The sequence below is a fragment of the Sitodiplosis mosellana genome, unplaced genomic scaffold (assembly GCF_009176505.1).
Source record: "Sitodiplosis mosellana isolate CC-2019 unplaced genomic scaffold, AAFC_SMos_1.0 Smas_scaffold_22, whole genome shotgun sequence".
NCBI lineage: Eukaryota > Metazoa > Arthropoda > Insecta > Diptera > Cecidomyiidae > Sitodiplosis > Sitodiplosis mosellana.
Window position 1 is genome coordinate 509,967 of NW_022595264.1, and position 21,715 is coordinate 531,681.

At 39.0% G+C, this 21,715-nt stretch overlaps 1 protein-coding gene across 2 annotated transcripts in view; it reads left to right on the plus strand.

Annotated features, from left to right (window-relative positions):
* The window catches only part of LOC129568807 (uncharacterized), a 148,201-nt gene that overhangs the window by 88,810 nt on the left and 37,676 nt on the right, over positions 1-21,715 (plus strand). The gene's annotated exons all lie outside the window — the stretch shown is intronic.

Here is a 21,715-nt window from a genome sequence, read left to right on the forward strand (position 1 = left end):
TAAATGACGGCTTGAACCGTTCGAATGTGTTCGGTCGTTTGGATCGCTTTTTTTCTCTCTCTCTCTCTCTCTCTCTCTCTCTCTCTTTATCCCACTTCTTCAGTTTCTTCATCGGCTGCTCACTCTTTTCCATCGCGCGCGCGATATATTTGCGATAGGATACACTGTGATCTTCATGTATTCTTTTGCATATTCACATTCGAATTCGAAGTCATGCACACAATTTTCTACAATTCTCTCGCCTCCTTCCAAAAAAAAGCGAAGAAAAAAGTTTGTATGGTGTGTGCCGTTTGCGCACAGAGTGCATACAGGCGATATTCCGTGTATGTGCGCCAGCATTCCAAAGTGACAGTGAATTAATGTTTATTTGTTTCGAAGTCTGATAGAGTTTCAAAGGCAGACATACGGAGCAGATCGAGCAATGTGTCGTTTATTCTTCTTCTTTTTCGCTCTCTGCGTTTCTTTTGACTCCCTCTGCACTCATTCGGCGCTCGTTGTGTGTCTCTTTCTCTCCCTATGTCGTTGTGTGTGTATGTGTGTTTTCGTTTCTTCTCTCTTTTTTTTGTCAATTTATGGATTCGACATAATCGGAGTTGGCGGCGACACGGTGCAGCAGCAGCAGCAAAAGCAACAGAACTGGCCGATGGTGTGGCGGTAAAAATCCATCGCATTTGCAAAAGTTTAATTTACGATTGAAACCCTCCTTCAACCAATAATCCACTTATGGAATGGCACGAATTTAATTTAGTTGCCAAAAGGAAACGAGCAACAACAGTAACAGCAGAAAAAAACGCAAAACTTTATCGATAAAACATAAAGTTGATAGGATGAAGTGAAATAAATGAGATCAATACAAGAAATGATTTCTCTTCCTTCTTCGCCTAATGGCTTTCTTCTGCGTGTCTGCACACAATCATTCCAATCCATCGAGAATTTTAAATTGAAGCGCTCGTTTGTTCGCTTGCTCGTTCTGTTTTTTCTCTCGTTCCTTATGCTCATTCTATCTGTCAAGCGCCCGAACGCGCCCGCGTTCGTTTATGTGTGTGTGTGTGTGTGTCTGGTTGTACAACTCTCTTTGGTTCAAAATGAGTCATCGAACGTGTTGTTCGCTTTTATTGGTGTTAACGCGTTAATTTTATTGGGATTCATGGCATTAAAATGGCATCTGATCACAATTTTCAACTAATTTCGTGTCATTGCCGTAAAATGCCTCTAATTGATATGTTGTGCATGGGGGAAAACTAGGAATATTCACACATCTGACGCGACAAAAAAACGAAAACTGTCCACATATATCGATAAGTTGATGGAATTCATCACGACCCATCCAATTGAAATGATTCGAACTGAAGTCACTCTCACACACACACACACAGAGAGAGAGAGAGAGAGAGAGAGAGAGAGAGAGACCAAATGTTTGACCATATGGTTGCATGATTCTCGCTCGCATATGTACACCTCCCTCTACATTCGAAAATGTAATGAAATTGGTTATAATGTTTTAACTGGATGTTATTTGCCTTTTCACAATAAACACGCTGCTCGTTTGACGTGCACGCTGTCTCCCTTTAACCATATGTAATTTATTCAAGAGCACAAAACCAAAGGTTAACGTCATTCAATGTGTTTGTGTGTGTATTTTACTGGATGATTGACTAATATGAAAACAGATACTAGATGTACTGGAAAATTTACCATTAAAACACACAAAAATGAACATTGTCCATATTACAATTTGATCGAAAATATATTACATGGCCGTGGCTGCATGTTATTTGAATGGATTCAATTGCAGTCAAAACCAGTCATTAAGAATATTGAAATTATATTGATTCAATGTTATCAACAAATAATAATTTTCCCCCTTCTTTTGATTTCAGGTAAGAGATGCACATCATTTTAACCGACGCAATTTTAACTGCATGCCAATTGATTTATGTGCAGTAAGTAAGTGAATTATTTTTGATTTGTCAATCAAATGACATATTGATTTTGTACTTTAAAGCCAACAAGAAGAAGAAAAAAGGAAAAAAAGGGCAATAATTTCCATAAGTTTTCGTCGAAGAAATTTAATACGGACGAGATTGGAAGTTTTTTTTCTTCTATCGCGAGATCGAGAGAAATAAGCGAAAGATTCTCACGGAACGAGTCGAGCGATGTGAATGACGTAAATTGAATAAAAAGAATTTCGCATAAAGAAATGAGATTATATGAGATTACCGCATTCCAGACTACTTTCCTTTCAACCGAGTACAACTTCTCTTCACTAAATCTGACTGCGAGTTTTTTGACCGAACAAACAAAATTCTGGAGACCACACAGCTGAACGATACCGATGTTGTTGTTTTTTTTTATCTTCGTCTTGTTTGCTCTTTCATTCGGGTTTTGTACAAGTTCAGTGTTATTTGCGCAAAAAAAGGCAGAAATTTTGATGTTTCAACGCGTTTTTTTTCTTTCATTATTTGTTCTGTTTGACAGAGGGAGAGAGAGAGAGCGAAAAAAACAAATGATGTGATATTTGCCATGTATTTGATTGCCTTGTTTTTGTGCATACTGAATGAATGACCGTATATAGATTCGAATGCGAAACTCTCTGCACACCGTGTGCAGTTCCGACGAGTCATACACACAAAAAAAATCTGGTCGCGCTCACTTTGCCATGGAAATTGGAATTGAACGATGAATAAGGCAAGTATGTATGAAAAAGTAGAAGAAGACCGAGCAAAAAAAAATCGAGCACTGCATTATATTGCAAGACAAAAACGGATTCTTGCTGTCTTCATTTTTTTTCGTGACTCGGTTGATCTCGCCTCTCTTGCTGCTGCAATCCACTTTGTGTGCGAATTTGTGTGCAAATAATCTCTTGGCCATCATTCAAATACATATATAGACTATATAAATATGTTGACTTTATCGGTTGGCATTTCATCGAACGAATTGAAATTCATGCAGGAATCACTTGAGCAATTGCAAAAATGCCCATTTACATTTTCTATGCCAAACGCATAAAATGTTTCTATAAATGACATTGCAAATAATTTCGTGTGCACCGCAAACAGACACATTACAAATAAATAAAATGATAAAAATCTAGCTGGCGTAAAAAGCAATTATCATTTTCTCCACTTGAAATGAGCGTCGAAAATGATTGAATGACGCTGCGTTAGTTTATTATCAATAGTGGAGAGAGAAAGAAAGATGAAACGTTTTGCGTTTCTCAAGTGTATTTTAACTGAAACCACACAAACAATAACTGCAAGACAAAACAAATAAATTTGAAATGAGCACAATGGCTTCATCTGCAGCAGCGAAGGCGGCAGCGGCAGCAAAAACTAAATGAGTCTGGGAAAATGAGCAAAATAAACGAATGAGTGATAGAAAAATGTAAACAAAACGAGCAAATGCATTGTAAAATATGGGCAAAAAGAGAGAGAGAGAAAGAGAGAGAGAAGTGATTCGAGGCTCATTTCCAATTCTGTGCAGTACATTTCTGCACAAACAATCGCACAAAATGTCAAGACGCGCAAACAAAAAGGCACACACACAAACACATACGCTCCCATTACACTCACACACCCTCTGAATTGCACTAAAAATGACTAAATGAAATTGTGAAGAATTTCTCGTGTAGCATTTTTCATATCAACAAATAAAATCTCTCATTCGTCGCCTGTCGGTCTTTGCCGCGCTTTCTTTTCTCTCTTGAATCGGTCTGGTCGCACAGAGTTGGGCACGGAGAGCGTGATCGCGACTATGTGCGAGCGAGCGCGCGCGCGCGCGTTTGTGTGTGTCTATGACTACGGCTTTGGCAGTGCCACTGCCATTTCAATTAAATGCCTTCAATATGTCTTTGTCCGTGCACTTGAAATATGCGATTATTTACTCAACTTTTAAATATGTTTGTTCAACTCAATCTACGTGATTGTTTCGCAAATTTTTGCACGTTGTGTATGGTCATTGTGTGCTGGCCTGCGCCTATTATTTGTGGCCATTAAATCAATAATATGCTATGTCTGACCTAAACAACAAATACTGTGTTTTTATCTACTCTTCTTGTATCGGCCAAGAGTTTCATAGAACCTTTCGTCAGTCGATCTACACCACAATGAGCTATTCTCATTTAATTGCTACAGTTCAACTAAAAATGCCATGACTAACGTACTAGATTGCCGACAGTTAACCCAATTTCGTGACTTTGATTGAATTCATGCAGCAGCAGCCGCATCAACGGCGGCTTTAACTCTCACATAATCGAATTAAGTCGCTCATTGAGATTCTTCTACGTAACATCAATAAAACATGTGAACCATCTCCGTCTCTCTCGCGAACCAAGGCAATAATTGAATTGTAAAATCTGAACGAAGAGAGAGGAGAGCGAGCGGGCGAGCGAGCAAGCGAGCATAAAAAAATAAATAGAAGAAAAAAGACGCACACCGAAATCACACACATAAATAGAGCCTGATAGAGCCAATCATTTGATTACAGCAGCGGTGAGCACAGTAGACAGACAGACTTCAGACGATCTATTCAAGTGCATATTTTCAATTTATCTCCTCCGTTTCCACTCGGCGTTCGGGCTATTTCTCTTCTTCTGCTGCTGTGGCATTTTCGCTTTACTTTTATTGCTCATACCGATCTTTTCTCTCCGTGAAGTCGATCTTTTCTTTGGCGTTTTTATTTTATACCTTTTTTTTATTTCTCTCACTCGCTCGCTCGCCGCGCCGCGTTCAGAGCTAATTTAAGCCGCCTTTTCGTCTTCGTTTTGTTCGCTAAATGCTTTCTCTTTATCACGATGTAGGTAAATTCAATAATAATACGCTTGGATATATCGTGTTAAACTATTTCGCGCATTGTTTTTTTTTCTCCTGTTCTCTACCCATGTTGTCGATGCGATCGAGCTGTTTTCATTGCTGTTGCTTCTGCTGCTGATGCTTTTGTCATACCCGGCAATGGCTCATTCATAATTGCCAATGGCAAACAATCTCACACTTATCTCCCATTTACGAAGCAAAGCTCTTTTGAACGCGTTAAAACAAATACTGTGAATGAAAGTGGCAACTTTGTGCGCGCACTGATTGCCGTTTTTTCTTCTCCTTTCTATCACTCTCTGCTCTGTCTTTTTTTGTTTCATTTCAATTTAATTCATTTGCCGTTTGTCTCGTGCGCTGCTCACTTATTGTTGAATCAGATAATTTTCAAATGAACAACTACTTAATTATGTAAATTAAATTTAGCGAGAAGATAAACACTGAACAACGACGAAAAAAAACACACAACAACATACCGGACTGTCATAGAAATTACGTGCATAACGAAGCGAAAAACCACAGCCACATAGAATAACCGTGAAAGTACAGATAAACCTTAGCACTAGCAATCTGTGCCATTTTTCATCAGGCGTCTCCACTCGCATTGAGTTTGTATTGTGAATGTTAAGGTGCGTGCAACGCCCTTCAATGTAAAAAACAATACAAGTGGAGATGATACACGAGATTTATCTGTACTTTGTATGATTTCAAATTCAATTCATAAAAATTTGTGAGGCGCTGAGCAACTGGAACGGAAGAGTAGCACAGTGAACGGGTATACACACACAGAAAGAGATAGTGAGACAGAGTCAGAAACACAAGAGAGACGCAAAGTCTACAATCGATTGTCGTCACCGGTTTAAATATATTGGCTCTTTAAATCGCACACAATTAATATCGAACGTGAAATGAGGAAAAAAAACGATAAATAAACATAAAGCCAATGCCCTACACCGTGTCTCTCTCATTCACTCACTCGTTGACCCTTTATCGTGTATGCGCGTTTCTCTGCTTTCTTTCTGCATTATTATTTATTATCATTCCGGTATGGAATTAACGTCATGTGGTTAGACACTAATTGTTATTAACTATTTGTTTCTGTTTATAACATTGGTTGCATTTTGCTTATAAATATTTTGTCTGCAAATGCAAGCGAACATCACACAGCACAACGTGCAGCCAGCGAGAATGGGAACCGATAAAGTTGCTAGCTGTTCCACGGTTGTTATTACTTCAATTTTCAATGTTTGTTCTTTTTTTTCGTTTGTTCGTTCGACGACGACGACGAAAAAAAAGAGCTGCACCGGCACCGTGATATTGCACGTTTTTTTCATCTATATGAAAATGCATTTAATATGTTTGACTTAACAAATGCCGGTTTGGTATAATGTGGCGAAAACAGCTGTTAGCCGTTATTATTGCTGTAACTTTTATGATTGTGTCTGTTTGTGTGTATTCTCTTTTTTTTCTCCGTTCATTGGTTTTAGGGGAATTGGTGCTTGCTCTTGCTCAGCTCGAAGAAAGATGGAAAAAATGTGCATTCGAATTTCCCGTCGAATTCAAAAATGGTTTTTCGATTTTATTTCCAGCGCTTTTCTCTGTGTCTCTCGGGCGCTCGCGCGTTTACGGCCTCTTTTTCCACTGTGCCCAAGCACATAGCATATATATTGACGTATGCATACTCTGTGCATTTCGTGATCGTTTTATTTTGGTTCTCACGAACTAACATTCCGACTGTGTATGTATTCTGGAATGCGGTTTTGCGTTGAATGATGGTGTGCAATTCACTCTCTGAATCTCTGAGAGCCGAGAGTTGTTGCTGTGTGTTGCTGCTCTGCTGGCTGTGTGATCTTTTCCAAGCTTTGCGGGTGAAACCAGTGAAAAATGTACACTTCTTCATAGTAGTTTACACGATTCGGCATTTTATTGTCGGTTTACGAGAAGAACGAAAATTCACTTAACATTTATTATGGTTCATTTCCAACAGCATCGGCCTGTCTGAATGGCTTGGAACTTCTTCAGCGAGATCAATCTCAGCGCGCTTAAGTACACTTTAACATTTGACAAAACAAAACTCGAAATCAACGAGGAAGAAAAAAAACCGTCCATTTTATTTGAAAATCGGCTTATACAATCTCAGTTTGTGTTAAGCGGATTTTTATTTTCTTTCAACGAAAAAAAAGGGAGAAGAAGCCGAAGTAAAAAAAACATACGCCCGACCAAAATGAAATTTCTCTTTTAAAAAGCTCATAACGTCTTCACACAAACACACCCATTTTACACATTATATCCCAATCCACCTGACCTACCTGTTCAGCATTTTTTATTCGCTTTTGCATAAAAGCAGGAGAAAAAAGACGAAGAAGCAGCAGCACCAAAGAAACCAATGAATCACATTTTATTGGTTAGCGTTCTTGTTGTTGGTGGTTCGATTTCAAAAGAAATGCGGTCAAAGCAAGTTGAAAGATTTATTTAGTGGCCAAATTTTAAAGCCTATGAAACGAAGGAAAGAGAGAGAGAGAGCAGGAGAAGAAAAATTATTGCGTACATAAAATGTATGGAGAGAAGGGAAAAAAGAACCAACAGTCCAGCTAAAAGGAATGTGCAAAGCCCATAAAAAGTTAACAAACAAACAAAATTAACTTCATAAGAAGAAGGCACACTTCCCTTGTTGTTGTCATTTTTCTTCTTTCTCGCCCAACACACACACACACACACACACACACACACACACACACACACACGAAACGCGAAATAAACAAATACAAAGTGGGGAAAAAATGCACATAGCCTGATAAACATGATGGTTTCGCTAATGCACTTCGACAACTAGAATCAAGGCACGTACGCATAAAAATTCATATATATACAGATACAATTTTTTTTTCGTTGCTTTTCATAAAAGTGCCAACGGTTCGCGACTCGGTTTGTTTTGTGTTGTTTTTTTCTTCTGCGCTTCGGCTCATGTGTATGCAATAAATTGCGAACGCTCGCAATGCACAGCCCCGGAGTAGAGAGACGGAGAAAGAGAAGAACAAGTAATCAAGCATAATGGCAAGCAGTGCAAATAAAACTGACCACATTCCGATGTTGATTTCTTGCGTTTCACTCGTACGCGGCAATGTGATTTTGTTTTTGTTTTTTTCGTTCGTTCGCCTTATTTTCGAACATTATTGCGACTGGGATTTTTCGCTGTTATTATTTTTTTTGCTTGATTTTGTTCAGCCATACTTGGGCATAGATGCACATTGCATATACACATACACTTACACTGCGTTTATGATTCATGCTGGCCGACAGAGAGAGGGACGGACGTTGCGCAAACTGTGCAAAATGAAGAAAAAAAAACCAATTTAAAAGGAAAAATATTTGCTTTGTTTGCTGTTTATTTATAATAACATCATAAAATTCATTTGAACTTGTTGGAAAATCCTTACTGTAGCTGATTAAGAGTGCTCATTTCGCATATTTGTTGAGTTTTTACGACCATTTGTTGGTGTGGTTATGTGTTTTTTTTTTTCGGTCGGTCGGATTTGGTGACCCTTCATTCAAGTAATTTCAAGCATGTGTTGGGCAGACGGGTTCACCATACACAGAAATCTAGAAGTAAACTTAACTCTTTGGCTTCGATGGTAATCGTTGTGATTGGTTTCTTGTGGTAGATGTGATCCTTATGTGTCGTTCTCTTTTTGTTGTTGTTGTTGCTTCACATTTTTTCCTCCATATTTTCTTCCACATGGCAAACAACAACAACATGGGCAACAGCAACAACAGCAGCAAATGAGCGTGCAAATGTTCACAAGTGAAGCGACCGCTCCTGTTCGACTCCATCAAAGGAACGGTTACTTTTTAAAGAGCCTGGAGAGAAAGAGAGTAAAATCCATTTAAAACGGCTACCATTTTCGAAAAAAAAGAGAGAAGCAAAAACTGCACACAGCCACCAACTAACCAATCGGGTATTGGGTATAATATAGCTAGAGAGCACTTATTTTGCGAACTGCATTTGTGTGTGTGTGTGAAGGGAAAAAAAATCCGCTAGCAATTTAATATTCGATCGTGAAGTGAACAAATCGAAAACAAAGACGCAAAAATAATGCGCGAGCGCGTTTGGATAATTGAATGTGTGTACATTCCGAAAGGGCAAATGCAGTGATTTTCCTTTGTAGCTCCAATACCACATCATTTTGCATTGAGTGCCACGCGCTCTGCTTGGATATTCGCGCTCACAAAAATTCCAATCGAAACCAAAACATGCACTTGACGGGAAAAAAATGGCGAGAGCGCGAATATGCGTTCGCAACAACAACAACAACAGCAGCAATGAATCTGTTTGCCCCATGCATATAAACAATATGTGTTCGTGTCAAAATCAAGTAGAGCGTCGCCAGCTGCTGTTAAATTTCATTGTCTTGCAGCAGTTCAGGATGAAGCAAGAGAGCAAGAGAGCCGGGCGAAGAGAAAAGAGTGTTTATCAAAGTGGCTGGAATGTGAGCTCCTCTAGTGTTTTATTTCAATTAAAAATTACTTGTCTGTTTGCTCGTTATTTTTTCTGCGCTCGGTTCGGTTCCAGTTCCGCTCGCGCCACATATTTTATATTGCCCGAGCCAACTGAAATTGATTATACAAGTGCTTTGTTCAATCGCCTTGTGGACGATGGTTGAGTGTCTGAGTTGTGCAGGCATGTCTTCTGAATGCTGTTTTCGCAGTTCCACGGCAACTACTCTATCAATTTGGTTTAGAGCATACACTGAAGAACAGTCTTTTGCTAGAATTTTTTTTACGGAGGTTTATTCCATGTTGATGCTGTCGCTGTTGCTATTTCTATGCTGTTGCTCGGTCACAGTCAGAGTCGTCGTCTCGATAAATATTTCATTAAATTGAGTTCAAGCAAAAAAAAAGTAAACACCTGTACCGGAAAGCGCAGTCTCTCTTACTCTTAGTTACTTAGAATCGAATGCGAATGCCATCACACCGCACACACATACGTACACATACACATAGTGGCTTTCTCTCTATTCCTAACGAACAAGTTAATGCATTTCTTGCATTTTTTCTAGATTTATTTTTGTATTATTTTGCCCCGTTCGTTCGTTTAAATGGCTCTTGCCATCCTGGTTTCGTTGAGCCAGTGCATACTGGCATTGGTTGTCTGTTTTTTCGTATGCAGTAGGCATTGTCAAATGCCAACGGAATCCAGTTTTCAAATGGAATTCTCGCTATGCGTGTATCTCTTTGATATTATTCAACGCTACGGCATCCATACGGCAGAAAAAAGCACACAATATATATACACATGCATCCATCCAGCGAAATGAGTCGAAGAATCTGCAACAGGATGTACAAGGTCGTATTATAATGTGATCGTAACCATTTTAATGGCATTTTTTTTTACAAATCACATCACATGGATGGTGAATCCACACTGCTCTTTTTTCTGCTCATTCTCTCTACTGTTTCTTCTTTATCATCATCATTGTGCTGTGTGTAGTCATTCGTTGATTGTTACTGTGACCGCCGTCGAGCGCTGCAAATAGATTCGGAATACGATTCCTCTGTCTCTCATTCGCCAGCGTTATTATTAATTGAATGTAAGCACGCGTACGTACATGCATAAAAAGCATCGCAACGAATTGTTGCAATTTGAAGAAGAAGAAGAAGAAGAAGAAGAAGAAGAAGAAGAAGAGAAGAGATGAAAAAACAGTCACATCATTTTATTGGTGTCTCTCACTACACTTGACACCGGATCATCTGTGATTTGACCGAACTATGGCAACAACAACAAAAAATGGCATCACCATTAACGTAAATCATTATCTACCCGTGTTAGCAAACCGATGAATTAATCAGATTCTAGGAAAGCTAGAGATAAAAAGTTGTAAATCAATCGGTAATTGTTGACTGTAGCAATCGATGACAAACCAATCGCATTCAAAGTTGAAACGGAAAAAACTGATTACAATCATCGTACAAGACATGAATGGTCCCTTGGCCAGCCAAACCTTAGTTTGACAAATTAAACGATACGAAGAGATAGCCCTCTCGTTCAAATTGACTTAAGTTGCTACTGCTGCTGTTTTTTTCTGCTTCACTCACAGAACGCGCGATGAACATATTAATGAATCGGCCCGGTTTCAATGGAATGCACATACACACATAGAAATATCTTTCTGTTCATTTTAATTAAGCTGAATAAACAAACAAAGTGAAACCCGACTGTGCATTCCATTGATATTTGATCATCGCCAATGTTCATAAAGTGCCTGAAAGAGTCCGAAATATAAATCAATAAACAAAAATGTCATACGACTAAATGGATTCTCGCGAAATGCCATAGTCAAATCCCTTCTCACTTAACCGCCGTGTGGAAAAATAAAATAAACACAAATTATCGTTCGAAACCGTTGCAACAACAATTGTTGATCGCTGGCAAATTCTTATCGTCTCGCTTACTGTTACGACTTGCGATTGTGTATATTTTGTTAATTTGACGACGGCGATTCAGTGAGTTTGGAATTGAATGACGAAAGAAAACAAAAATAAGAAAACATTGCGCACATACTCATTCGGAATGCGTCACACTAAGTGTGCGAATAGAGTCTGTCGGCCAGTAAAAAGGGACCAAATGGCATTGGAAAAAATATCAATGGAATTTTGTGCATCGACCGAAATCGCCAGTCAAAACAGTAGAGAAATAGAGGACAAAAATTGTACAATTTCTGTATATAAATAAATCGAGTACATACACAAGATTGATACGATCAATTCTCGATATTTGCCCAGCGGACAACTTGAACACGAACACGAACACAGGCGCTTAGCTCGCGCTTATCAGATAAAATGTGCTTTTTTATGAGTCTTCAAGTTGATTGCTTGAAGAACACATCGAGTACCGAATGTCAGCCAATGTTACATTGTACCGCAATGTACATGTTTATGGATTATGGAACCTAATCTCGATGACTGTACCTGGCCATACGGTTAAGTAGCCACACTACTACTGTTTACCTTTAAAAATATTTATTTATTGACTTGACTTAGCTTGGCTTGGCTTGACTGGATGGTTTCGCAATGCGGTGGGTCGTGAGATTGATAGCCGTTTGATTGCAGCTATGTTTCGTTATAATAATGTAACGCTTGTTTATTTAATATTTTCTTTTCCGCTCATTTGGATTTTCTAGTTTTTTTTTCTCTCAAAATGCCAACGACAATTTCCGAAGAGGAATTAGTTTGAGCACATAGAGCAGTTCCCCAACGCCTTCTGGGATACATTGTTGCAGCTAATATTGTTGCATCGTTAACACAACCACTGCAATGACTTATGCAATCAACGCTAATTGTAACTTGTCAATTTTTGCGATGAAATATAAATTATTACGTGACGGTGGGTTTTGTCGTAATTGGCTTCGCGTCTCTCAGTTCCGTACCACAACCACACCAACACAAACATAATGAGAAACTTCTTAGCCTCCGTAATTTCATATTTTTCCGCTCTCGAAATTCATAGCGCGCTCGATATCACTATTATTATCTATTAGCATTACATAGTAGGTTTTAACGATTGAATGCGGAAAAATCGGGTGCAAATTAAACGAAAATTCGCTAATTGGTGAACCATGCAATTGACCTCATCCGAATCCATTTGATGAGAAGTTCCGAATCCATTCGATAGTTTTGGTAGAATGCTTAATAAATCGTCTTATTTCCCTTTTCGGTAGAAATGTGTAAATTGATGCAAATACTCTCGCATTTGGTACGATTGTTAATTTCCCTCGCGATACTGTTGACTTAGCATTTGGGATTTCGTGATTCGGGCTGTCTCTCGCGTGCTCTCTCTCTCTCTCTCTCTCACTGTGTGTGTGTGTTATGAAGACGAGTTTCGAGTCTTGCCTTTCTGTACAAGTGGAACATCGAAAGATTCCTCAAACATCACTCATACAAATACACACCACAAAAACTAAACGAAGCACTTCACAGCAAAATGAATGCGAAATTGAGATTCCTTAAACTTTTCACTCTGTTATTTGAATGCAAATTTTCCACTTCATTCGTCTTCTCATGTGCACGTGAACAGAAGAGAGCAGTGCTAAGAGACCAAAATACATGTCGGTTGCGTATTCAGCGCATACAACTCGAACTCAACGGAGAGTGTGTGTGTGTGTTCAGTTGGCAAAGTTTTATTCTGCGAAAAACAGCGGGAATCTGCAGAGAAAACAACGAAATCAAGCGCAATCAAATTGAATGAACAGCGAAGAATCAAAAGAAGCACAAAAGAAGAAGAAAGAAATACTACTTCAACTTTCTAAATGCCATTTAACCAGTTCAAACTTCAAAAACGCTTTACCGCCGTAACCATCGATGAACACACTAACGAATTGCAAGACAACAACACGAAAAAAAAGTATAATGCGTGCGTTTTGTTTTTTAACTCATTCGCGAATCTTTCTTTTCTCTCCTCGGTTCTTTCTCGCCCCCGTTATTCAGGTTTTTTTTCGCTTCTGCTGTTTGTGCAATATAAACCGTTTCATCTTTTTTCATCGTAGAGAGCGAACAAACGAAAAAAAAACGTAATCACGCATATATAAGTAGTGCGCTTCGTATGAATGTGAATTCTGCGTGCGTACACATTCGCAGTACAGAAAATTAAATGGCAAAATCACAGAGAGTATCCATCATAAAGCCGTCATTTTATTTAGAGACAAAAGAGCTGCTTGCTCTTGCTCCATCGAGCACAAAACCGATTGCGGTTTGTTCACATCGACGACGGCGACGCATTGAAGCAGTGATGTGCCCGCGGGCCAAATCAATTTATGCCGCAACCACTTCAACTATATGGAAACATAAACACCGACTTTTGAAGTTTATGTTCAAACATGTTTGAAAATGCCAAACAATATGTGCGACTACTTTAAAGTCATTGTGTTTATCGACGATGACTAATTCCAAGGTTCAAATTTTATGAATGGAATCATATTTTTCATGAATCAAAAGAGAGAGACTCAAGTAATAATTGCCGTTGAACAAACACATGAGCCACTTCTGTGGTGTTGTTACACATCTCTTTTTTTGACAACAGTTCATTCTCCGAATGACTCACTGTCGCCACTGTTTGATTTATCGAGTAATTGAGAATTGTTATTTTTGGTGATTTTTTTCGCCGTCGTCGTCGCCACATCCAAACCACGTCATGCACATAATTTTAACTGATAACTCGTAAATGAGCGCGATGAATCATTTTCGTTCAAAACGACCATCGTCACATCACATTGCCGTTAGTGCTTTTTCGCAGAAAAATTATCGTCAACTCGCTGATAGCGAAATGTGATTGCCTTGTACGAATGCCAAGTGACACAAATTAATGATTCGCAATGATGAATCTTCGTTTCAGCTGGTTTTGAGTGGTTTATTTTGATTTTTCGATGATTTTTCCCCCTCAAACGAAAATATGAATCGGTTTCCTCTGAATGATGTTTCTAATTTTGGCTTGTGGGCAAACGTTTATTGTCACTTGAGCAGAAAAAAATTTGCCCTCAATAAGTAAACAATATCACTGCGATGATCGTACCGAGATTTTCAACGACAATGGCAAAATTTAAATAAAAGTGGTTGGTTTTGCGTTTGCCATTAAGTCTACATAAGCTTGTTGACTTTTCATTCTCCGTATCGCTGTCTTTCTCTCGCTTTGCTCGGTGTCATTTAACACCATACCATATGGTGATGTGTAAGCTACCGGTTTGGTATTGTGTGCGATGCAATTGTGTTTGTGTGTGTGTGTGTGTGTATGAAGAGAATATTAAAAACTTCATTCATTTCAATTCATTCATTCATAGCATTTTTTCTCGTGCTGTGCTGGAATGTCGATAAAAGCCGAATGAGTTCTATCCGGCTGAAATTCCACGAAATTTTATTGCCTGTGAATCGGAATTGTGACCACTTGTTTTCCAGTTTGAGGCGAAGAGAAGAAGAGAGAGAAAAAAAAGATATTTATATATCTGTTTCTAGTTGTTTCGACGACGACGACGACGACGACCATAGCCTTGCACGCTTTCCGACTAAGATAAGTGATACGAAGCGATTGGCTTATGTCATCACATCATGTGTTATGTGTACAAAGTGCCACTGCTATTCAAATCATCTGATGAATGACGATTTAGCTATGCGTTTTGCATATATTGCAAGCGATCATTTAGTTTTTACAGCGGAATTTTGCCCACTCATTTCCGAAGTGGCAGCGCTCGTTTCTCTCTCTCTCTTGCACTGCTACTTCATTCGGAATAGCTGATTGTACCGAACTGACTCATCTGGAGCGATGTATGGCGAGAGAAAAAAAAACATTGCGGTTGTTTCTTCCACATCAAACCATTCGTATTCGGATGACGCATTCATTTGTTATTCCATTTCGCCGCGACGACGTTTGCTTTTTTATTACTCAGTTTAATTCTAAACCGTAATTGTGCACAACTTTAGCCAGCCTAAGGCGACAACTTGTTATTATTCATACAACAGTTTTTCTAGTGGCTGATTCGATGAGTTGTGGCGGCAGTAGCAGTAGCAGCAACAGCAACAGCAGTAGTAGCAACACTGTGGCTGTCGCATGTGGTTCTCACGCAAATTGCCTTGTTATTTATGCTTGCTGGGCTTGATTTTACAAAACGATTTTATCACACATCCATTGACAAAATCAATATCCACATTTGTATTCACACAAACGTCAAACATGTCAGCAATAATTTCTCAAATGAAGCCAAAACACACTCTCTCACTCTCTCACACACATACACGCACGCATTGAGAACAGCTCGGAACAGTCAGTCGATGGTAACATTAAAACGGTATTCACATACATATCGGTGACAAAGCCATGCAACATATTTATGGACATGAGGCATATTTTCTGCAGGAAAAATAACTCACAACACCGAAATGAGATACATTTTCTTTTTTTTTTACCATCGTTGATTAAAAGCTGTTCCGTTTTATGAGAAAATTATACGTGTCACTTCTCACATTCTTTGTTAGCTTGTTATCAAATCGTATAAGATTTATTTTTTTGATGTCAGCTCTCGCTTCGGCAGTGATGGTAGATCATTGGATAAAAGCAAAAACAAGCTTCTGATATTGCGTGAGAATCCGCATGTTTCGTGACACTTTTTGCTTTCCCGCAATTTTCTAATCATACAAAACATAGATACACACGCACGCACACATCACAATTTGGCATCATTTTCGCCATCATTGTCATACACTTCAGCCGACAGTTCTCGATCACATTACTCATGCTGCAAAATTAAATGAAATACGTAAACAATGTCGTGAAATGTGTAAGCAATGGAATATACAATGAAAATAAAAGCATGCGCGCCGTGTAAATGCCAACAGCAACAATGTGTACGATCACGATGAGTCGTTAATTCTAAAAATCTTATAGGTGACACATTGATCAATTGGGGAAGAATACGGAACGTGTGTGTGTGTGTGTGTGTGTTCAATTGGCAATTCAAGCATGTTCCGTTTGAGGCTTCTCATTCTTGTTATATACTATAAGTGATTTTTGCTTTGCAATCATAAAGCAAACAATTTCGAAAGTGTATAAATAGATGTGGCAAATAAAAAGAAGAGCAACCACGACAGCAGCAAGAGCAACAACAAACAACGGTAACCAAAACAAAAATGTAGTCTAAATGAGTTGAATGTTAAAAATAAACCATCATTCGTGCATCCGTTCCAAATTTCAATTGATTCTCATGTGTTTGTATCTCTGTATAGTGTATACAATGTATGTTGCTGTTGTTGGAAGAGTGTCATCGTCGTCGTCGTCGTCGTCGTCATCATGCATAAATGTTCAATGACATCAACTTTCTTTTTGCAATTATAATTTTGCATTGAGAGCTAGAGCTTGGCTTGTATCTGTTCCAAACAGTGGTGTATGTGTGTACCCGCATTTTCAATTAACTGCGAGACATTTTGCGAGCCTTTAGTAAAGCCTCACTTATGCATCATTGATTGGCTGCCGAGCTTTAATCATTGAAAAGTTGTCATCTGTGCACTCACACACTGTGCGCACTCGCGCGCTCGCTCACTCGGTGCAGTGATGCATTGAACGCGCTCAAATGAAAAATGCCAAATAAATGACATGTGTGTGCCCAATTCAAGCATAGAAACGGCGCGAATATGACTAATGCCATAAATATTTTCTGAATTAATTAATAGAGAGCTTGACTGTTTTTTCGTTGTTGTTTTTGTGTGTCGCTGTTCTTGTTGCTGCTTCACATCAAGCCATCCGTCAGCGCAGTGTGGTTTCATTTCACGATATAACGATACATCGTTGCTTATATGGGCATAGCAAGCGTATGAGCCGACCAGCTGAAGCGCTGTAATTTCAAATCGAAAATAGTCATCGAATAGCGTTAGCTGTCGACACAAAACGGCACTCCGATCGAATCAAGTTGAATAGTCGTAATGCATAATCTAGCCCATTTGGTAATAATTAAAATATTATTGAGGTAGTCATTGGATGGTCACTGCGCGCGACGTCACCACCACCGTCCAAATGATGGAGGCAAAAGACACATACAACACCATAAAAATAATGCGTTATTACGAACATTAGCCGAGAGAGGCGAGCCGAAAAGCCCAACCAGCTGCAATTTTTAGCGCGTGAAACATACCGACACATCGAAATCAAGCCAAGAAAGAGACGGAAAGAATCACACATCTAATATCTAAATAAAAGAATAAAGAGCATACGGTACGAATGCAACGAACGGACAAATTCAACACACAAAAACCATACATCGCGAACGAGCGAACGTGCACTGACTCGTTGCTCATTGCCACAGCAAATGCTCACTCAATTCCTCTACAAAATAATAGTATAAAATAGTATAACAATAATAATAATAAATTTAAACGCCTTCATTCATTCACTCATTCACAACAAAAACTCGAACGAGAGCACTGCCACACACAGAACACACTGCCGTCGTCGCTGCTGCTGCTGTTGCTGTTGCCGCCACCGCCGCCGTCAATGTGCGAGACTGTACACACGATACAATCCTGATCCGTGGTATAGTAAATGTTCTAGAGCCGCGCGCGCTCTGTGTAATAAACACAATCAGATGTTTTTTGATTTATTCAACGAACAGAAAAGCAGCAGCTTTCAGAATAAAAAAAAAATATATGAGAAAAATGTATTATTATTATTACAGAATGTCGGTTGGTGTAGTAATCGTGTTGTTGTTTGCTGTATGCCATACAACATGATGTTCATTTTCTCTGTGTGCTCGACCTGTTCGTGCTGGATTCGACGGACATTTGTTTTTGTGCTGCGTTCATTGTTTGATAGATTAAAATGTTATTTCGATTCAGAGATAAAATGAAAGCGGCGCAATAAAATCAATTAGTACTAGCAAATTCAATATAAAATTCAACAACGTGTTCGTTTTTTTGTTTCTATTTCTATGGCATTATCTCTGATTTAATTGCGATCGCAAATAATGGGCTATTTTTATCAATTCGCATCATTTCGGCCATTCTATTAACGGTGCGCCATTGTTTGATTGCAGCAGGGGGGCGGACGTTGTACTCTGATCATCACATTCCTTTTCGAAGAGTCGATTGATTGGATTGGATTCTGAAGACTTGAATTCATTCACACATCCGTCATTCTTCCGCAAACTTTTACATCACCCTCTCACTCTCTCTCTCTATCTCGCTTCTACTGACGGCAGCAGTGCTATTTACTGAATGTTCGAGTGAATCATTTTTTATTCTTCTATTCATTCAACGACATTTTGCCTCTGGAGAATCGCGCACCGCTGAAAAATGAGCAATGGCATTCAACACAATACAATACGCGACGTCACACGAAAACCAATTTCGAGAATGCAACGCAAAATGTAAACAAATATTGGCGCTGTAACAGCAGCAGCAGCAACGATCACAAAAACGTGATGTACAAGTTTCTGATTGTTTGAATAATAATGATAATGATTCTGGTGAGCATTCTAAAAATACACCTAGATGAAATTTGTTGAAAAACAACATTCAAACTGCGCAGATAAAAAATCCCCGAATTGTGTGAATGGATCGGGTGTGCGCCGCAAGAGGTGGGGAGCAACCAAGAAGTCGGTTGTATTGTGTTTGCGCGCAAATAAAGAACGATAGAGGGAGAGAGCGAAAGATTCAGACAGTAATTGATTGTGTACATAGAAGGCAAACGAATGATAATCAACCGTTGACAAAGTGTTATTATCAAAATGTATTTCGCATCTTTCAATGTATTATTATCAGAGTGGAATGACGCAGCTCTTTTTTTGTTTTGTTGTATTGTAAATATTAGCATCCTAGGAAAACTAAAACGGGCTATTTTCAAAATAACTATGTTGATAATGAATGGATTTAAGGAATGCAAAATAAATCGGCAGCAGCACGAATGTGTTTTGTGCTTTGTTCAAACGGGTCTCTCATTAGAATTGCATGAGAAAAGAACGAAGAAGAAAGAAGCAACGAACAGGCGAGCAAAAAAAAAAACTCAAGTCAATCCACTTGAAATCGCATGAATAAGAAATCGCCTCACTTGACTCATTATGTAATTCAAATAGCTAACGGCGCAATAAATTGTTTACAAGGTTTACCTATTGCTATTGCAAAGGCCGCACACACAGCATCAATCGATCGACGCGCAACAGTTAAGACACATAGTGCACATACAGACACATATACACACATAGCGAGTACTACACCGACATTTTACGGCTTTGCGCGCCTAACATTTAAGCAATATATAATCAGTATCAAATATTTATTTCACTGTGTGTTTGCATGTGTGAATCGAATTTCGCTCGATCGAATGTTAACAAAGTGCAAAGTGAGTGAATGAGCGATAACGAGAACAGCGCGCATCGAGATGAAAAAAGCGGCCGATAGAAAGAGAAAGAGCGCGCGTACCCATAGTGTGTAAAATATATATGCAGCCCAGTAGAACTCATGTGTATGCCTATTGCCTATGCTCATCGAACTTATTCGCGCGCTGGCAGGGCAACAGCATACCGTTTGTCGTGCGACCAAGCGCGAATGGTTGAACTTAAACGGAAAATGAACCGTATTTAATTACAATGGTGGAAAATATTTGGATTGTAATGTACGGATAAAAGCACACATAAGCGTGCACCGACCCGAAAGCATAAGCATTTCGTTATTTGTGTCATATTAATTTGCGATTTACTATATCGGCGGCGGCAACAACAACGGCCACTCTCGAATGCCACCATTTTCATGTGAACAATCTGTTAGATTTTATTAACGCTGTATGCGTTTGCCCATAACGACGTTTGTTTTTGTCGTTAAATTATTTGTTTGCACATACATATACGACGTTTTGGCCACCAACATGCCATTTCCGACACCTATTGCTCTATCAATATCTCTCTATGTGTGTACGGGCGCTCGCGCATCCACTTGCCTGCATGACACACACAAATTTATTGTATGATATTCAAGTTTTTTTTCTGCCTAGGTTTTAGAATGTCACCAAAAATTTGTGGCCAAATAAAATGCGCAGTAGTTTTTGACAGCACAGCACTTTTATTTGCGTGTCTTTCTCATCGTTGCTGTTATTGTTATCATATGAAATCTTCCGTTCATTTATCTTCATACATATTTATTTTGTTTTGTTTGGTCGGTCGGTCAGTTGGTTGGTTGAGAATCAATCGTTTCTTTAACTCATTGCTTTCGAGCGGTAGATCAAAGTGAATTTTCAAAAAGTATTTCAAAAGCCATGTCGAAACATCATCGTATTTCGTTGTTGTTTTGCATCTTGTTTGATGTGCACGTCCAGCATCATTCATAAGTTTTTGCAATGCGGTCGTCAAATTCCCTTTGTGTTGACGGAACTTGAAAATGGCATCGATCACACAGGTACACACACACACACCGCACATAAAATGAGCATACTTCGTAAACACTTTTGGTATTTGGTTTTTACTGATGCTCTTTGTTTACCGTTTAGTATCCAATTAGCATAAGTTCAAAAGCTGCTAAACACTAGCGGCAACAATGAAACCCATTCGAAAGCCAATCTTTTTGATCCAAACACATGCACACACGATGTTCGTTGAAGCGTCAAAACAAAACACACATTTCTTTTCTTTCTCTCTCTCTCTCTCTCTCTCTCTCTCTCTCTCTCTCTCTATCGTTCGCTATCGATACGTTTTCGGGGAAAGAGCATTATCTCACATAATGATACTCTGTCAGCCTCGCCACAGAGCGAAGACGATATAGACGTGTGGCATTTGAAACCGTTCAGGAATGTGTCCCGGTGCAAAAGCCATCAACTCTTTTGTGAAAACACGCTTTTTATTGCATACTAAAATGGTAATGCACATGAGATATAGACAGTGATCGAGAGAGATAGAGAGAGAGAATGGAACAATATGCCGTTGTTGTTGTTCAAAACATTCTTTCCAGCCAATAGAATCCAGTTGTTAAAATATTGTATGCGTGGAATGTGCGGCCGGCTGGTGCGCTTTGGCATTCGCAAGCACATATACACACGTCGTTTTATGGTGTGACAACAAAATGTATAATTAGTAGGTGCTTGACACCGAGCGTAACTTTTATGCAAATACCACAATTTTATGACCAAATAAGTCGACGAAAAACTATATACGAAAGCAAATTATTTGAAATTGCACCGGAGAAAATTCCAATGAGTTGTTTGCCATTCACTTTGGCACAGCTATTAGATCACGTCACTTGTTAGCTGGTGTTTTGCATCAAAATCAGACTTACGCGAGCTGCCACAAATTAATACGCTGTGTATGTGTGTAAGCATATTGAATTGCTGAATATTATGCGCTTGAAGCACGTGGTTCACCACCAGCGAATAGAATCTGAATTTAGAATGTTGA